Below are 5,190 nucleotides of genomic sequence, written 5' to 3' on the forward strand. Positions count from 1 at the left end.
CCATCTGATGATTCACCATCACTTATCGTCTCTGGGCCTCAAGGATCACTTATCCTTATCTAATCTAATCGTCCCTCGCTATCGGAAGTAACCATCCGTCTCTGCTACCAACTGCTCCGGCCCATTTTAGTATCCCGCAATTATCTACTAGAACCCACTCTGGTCGGATGGAACTTTTTACTTGCCCAATAGCGTGGAGGGAATAAACACAATTATCAGGAAATGCTGTCCACAATTTATCATAATCAAGGACTCGAGACTTAATCTCTTGGCTCTCTGGCTTTTATTATCAGCATAAAGATTTGAAGATACAAAGTCCTCAATACGAGGCACAACAAGTACATAGGCACTAACACAAATGCTACTCTACGAAGAATCCGCATACGGCTAAAAATAACTAAAAGCACAATCTCTAAAAGCATGAGGTAGAAAACTACCAAGCCAATGTCGATATTAGGGACACTGGACCATACCATCTCTGTCCCTACTCTGTACTGGATGACATCCCTACTTAGCAATCCCTTGAGACCCTCAGTCGAAAAGGTGTCAGAGTGAAACTTCCTGAGAAGTCTTCACTTAGAGAGCTTAGTCTAAGTTGCCCCCTCTAGCTCTTCGCCTAGCCTTTCTCTGCTCTGGGCTGCTCTGATCTGCTTTCACCCTCGGGGCGCTTTCCCTAATACAGAACCCCAAGTCTCAGAACACGCCCTTTGCACCTCCTCTTCTGCGGGGTCGTCTTTCAGTAATTTTCCACAGAGCGCTGTCCAGTTCCATCGCTTGGCCTTGAGTCCCAGACGCCATCCGCACTAGGAGTTACGATTGGCACATTCCAATGCACTCCCATGTCTGGCTTTTACTACATAAGTCAATTCGTGAACAAAGAGCTTCTCTACTAACGAGCAACTGTCCTTGCACCTGGGGTGAGATCATGCAAGGCAGACATACTTCGCATCTTTTAACTTTGCAATTTACTACAGCCTAAAACCTCTACTGGAATAAATCCCTTTTGGCCTATTGCCCTTGGCTAACATAAGAAAATACCAGGCCTTTCGCCTCAACGATATATGCGAATTCTGGCCACTACTACGGTTACACAAGCATGTCTAAATCACAGTATTGACATTTACGTCTTTCTTTCATGTGTGGTCAAACTAAACAGTCTACAGACACGAATTCTAAACTACACGTTTTTAACATCACATTGTATTCAAATAAACTAACTATGCATTTCTCTAATACATTCACAATATGCTTATACATAGCTAACACTTCTATTGAAATCGATATAGATTATACAATTCTTTAATACATTGCACACAAAATACCTGAGTACACATTTGATTATATGCGGGTGCCGACTAACGGTGAATATAACGCACCCCTACGATTTTCAAACTTTTAAGCGCTACATCACTAGCAAAGTAAAAATTTAATTTTTGGATATCTAGATCCAAGCAATTGATCAGAAAATAGAGGTTTCCCTCTATACTAAACCCACAGCACGGAACACTCTGCTACAATATGCCAGCTATCACCCACGCAGTCAAAAGGATAGCATCCCATTCAGTCAATTTCTGCGCTTGCGCAGGAATTGTACTAGCATACAGAATTTTGATATACATGCGGAACAACTTAAATTGAAACTTCTGGACAGAGGCTATCCCTTTAGACTCATTAAAGACTCCTACAAAAGGGCTAAGTATTATGACAGAACGGCCCTATTACAGAACAGAGGCTAAAACCGATAACAAACTTGTCTGTGTTACCACACATTCTAACCTTGACCATAAAGTGAGACAGATTATCAACACTGAATGCCACATTCTTAATTCTGACAGTCACAAAAGCACTCTTCCTAAACCCACTTTTGCGTTTCGTCGTAATAACAATCTGAGGAACGCTTTGGTTAAAGCTAAAGAACCACAGAATAATAAATATGTCCAGAAATCCATCTTAGGTACCAACCCAGTTATGGGCACGCATAAATGTGGTCACTGCCATGCCTGTGACTGCTATTGTTTCGAATGAACTCGTATGGGGTAAAAGGACCTTCACGTTTAAGAAGATGACGAATTGTCGCACTAGTAATGTAGTCTACCTCATTTTATGTCTCTGCCATAAAGGTTATGTTGGCGAGACCTGTAGGGAGTTTAGAGTGAGATTCAGCAAACATAAATCAACCATCCACAATAAACGTCTTGGGGCTCCCTTGGTTGCCCATTGGGTAGAGTCTGAGCGCTCTGTGAAAGATTTAAACTGGACCATATTGGAACACATAATTCACCCCAATGATAGTAACATTGATGCCTTGAGATGCAAGAGGGAGGTGTTTTGGATTTACCCTCTACAGACATATGACCAGGGGCTTAATGAATCCCTCCACTGGGAGAACACCATCATATAAATCTGGTATCTCTGCATCATAGTTTTTTCTTTCTGGTCAATCACCTTTTGACAATCCTTTAGTGCCTCGCAGATTTGTTCTTCCCTTTACCTTATTTTGGAGACTAATTCCTTTTTTGAATATTTATAACTTTTTTCTTGATTTGTTTTGTGTTTCATCCTGCTTTATTGTTGGTTGTGCTATTACTTTCCAGACTTTTTTAGCATTATCTGCATCAGCATTTCATTTATTTATTTACTTATCCACCCATTACGTATGCACTTTAGGTCTTATTTCTTAGTCTTATGGACTCATTGCATCACTTCTGATTATTTATTTTTATTTTTCCTTTCTGATTGATTTATTTATCATATCCGTTTTTTCCTTTGTGGCTAATATTTTTTTTCTGTATCACTTTTTATTATTACCACCCTTTATTCATTTTCTTTTTCTTTTTATCCTTGCATTTCTTGTGTTATTCCTTTTTATGTATCCTAGACCGTGTAGTTTAGAATGGATCTCTTCTCATCATGGCGACCATTGTGTTTGCCTTTAGTCTCCTTTCTATGCGCAGTATGTGTACCGTCTGCTGGGGAGTCTTCTGTAGTCCTCTTTCCATCTTGCTCACTATTTCTCATCACACGTGTGGCCGGTTACACCTTATCGGGTTTCCGTTATAAGGAGCACTTTTTCGAGCTTTCATTTCCCCTCAGCGGTTGTGGTTGCCTTAAGGCCCCGAATATTCGAACTTTGGATGGCGGCAAATCAGTAAGTACTCGATGCCTATCGCTACACTCATCCCCCGCTCAGTGCTCCCTGGCAGGTCCCCGCGCCTATAGGTATCGTCCATAATTGGATCTGTGTTATACTTTGCAGATTGTAATCTTGCAGACCGAGTTCCAATGAGCGATGACCTCCGGTCCCTCATATCAGTTTTGAAAACATTGCTACCGTGATTGCTGTATAAACACCCACAGTTGCGTTTTTTAAATTTGTAAGTAACTTTTTGGTTCCACACTTTCTCGGTATTGTGATTTTTGGAATAAAGCAGTCACTTATATTTCCTTTATTATTTTCTCCATATTCTTAGGTTACCTACCTATTGTTGCTGCCTATATTGATCAGATTGGTTTTCCTCAATATATTTTAACCATACCGACTTACCCCTACTATTCTGGCTTCTCATTCGTATTATCCATCTAGTGTGCTACATTCATTTATGTGAGTATCATCCAAGGGACGGTTTAGCGGTAATAGAGGCTTCCACTGCCATTTTATAGCTGTAGAGATGTTCTTACTCAAATTGATTGGTGGGGTAATCTACTTAGAAGGGTCATTCTTTGTTGTGTTACTATTCTTTGCTTCAAGGTAACACATTTTCTACCTTGTATTTATTCCCTTCGTTTGTATATGATAGCCTCAATCTACTACACCAATGTTTATATATGGCTTTGACCCGTGTTTGCTGGGTAATTCTATTTCCTCTTAATAACTACCATTAATTCCTTAAAGAATTTCCTGCAGTACACTGGTTGACTCTAATACTCTTAGGCATATGAAGCCATATTTATGCTTTCGAGTATTTTTGGTATTTAGGAGTTGCCTAGTTACAAATTATCTTTAGTCCCTAAGCTTTATTGTCACCTTATTGGAACCCAGGCTTCGCCACTTTAGCCCTTTGTTATCTTGATGAGTTTTTGTTCTTCTTTTCTTCTATTTATTTATTTTTGTCTCTTCAGTCTGTGATTGATCTATAGAAGTTACCCTCTGGCCGCATCTGCCCAGGGTTCTAATTCCAGCATTGGATCTTGTGGAAAGTATGTGGATCGTTCTTTATATTACCTACCTTTTGAGGCGGTACACACATTATTTAAAATGATGGTGGTTGGCTTACCTTAGCATTCTCTTCATCCCTTCTTTTTCCCACTCTGCGGTTTTCTATTACTTTTTAGTTTCCACTGGGTTACTCTAATCGTTCTATCTGGCGTTGGCTACACTTTTTTTCATTCTGTTATATTTTAGTGTATTTCCTGTTTATATTTACCTCATGCTTTTCCCCCCACAGACCAACAGTTTTTAATGTTGAATGAAGCCCGGCACTATACCTAAAAGGTCAGGAATTGAATTCATGATTTGTTTTCAAAAAACGAACACCATGTGCCCTGAAGAAGGAACTTGCTGAGTTTCATGGGATCTCCAAAACGCGCGTCGGCGCTTTTTTCTTGTTCATTATTTAACTGTATTTGTATGATGTATTGTATTTTGTCATTTATTGTCTTGTAAGATCTTTTTTGTTGTTTCTTTCATTTGCAGATTTTGGTCTTTCCATGTATTCTCATTTATTGATTTTGTAATCATGATGTATGCTGGGCCAGGATGTGTTGTATATTACTATTGTGTTTTTCTTTGCACCATATATAAAAAAGAAAAAATGGATATATAATCAGTATGATAATTATATATTTTGATAAGTCAATGCAATAAATTAATTACTTTTTTATATAATTCTCTTGCTCTGTGGGTGTGCCTAATTCTATGGACATATTGCCTACAATTGAAGTACTTATGTGAAGGAAGTTTTGTGTTTTTTTTATTATATTTATAATTTCCCTGATTACTTCCTCACCCATTTAACTTTCTCAGGGTCCCTCTTCTGTAGTTTTATTACTTCTTCACAGCCTCATGCAGGACTGGCATACGCCAGGCCAGACCACTCTACTTACGCTTACAGGGAAGCACAACAACTACATGGCCCAGATTTTCATTGCAGTGATCTGCTGGTCACACCCTAGTTGTTAGTATGCCACAGC

At 39.2% G+C, this 5,190-nt stretch overlaps 1 long non-coding RNA gene across 1 annotated transcript; it reads left to right on the forward strand.

The window, feature by feature from the left end:
- The first annotated feature begins 3,015 nt into the window (after positions 1 to 3,015).
- LOC146870715 (uncharacterized) lies at positions 3,016 to 4,885 on the forward strand. Its single transcript, XR_014959440.1, has 5 exons — positions 3,016 to 3,148; positions 3,257 to 3,374; positions 3,471 to 3,601; positions 4,120 to 4,197; positions 4,446 to 4,885. It is a non-coding gene; the product is annotated as an uncharacterized LOC146870715 (long non-coding RNA).
- The last annotated feature ends 305 nt before the right edge of the window (positions 4,886 to 5,190 follow it).

This window comes from Triturus cristatus, chromosome 1_1 (assembly GCF_964204655.1).
Source record: "Triturus cristatus chromosome 1_1, aTriCri1.1, whole genome shotgun sequence".
Taxonomy (NCBI): Eukaryota; Metazoa; Chordata; class Amphibia; order Caudata; family Salamandridae; genus Triturus; species Triturus cristatus.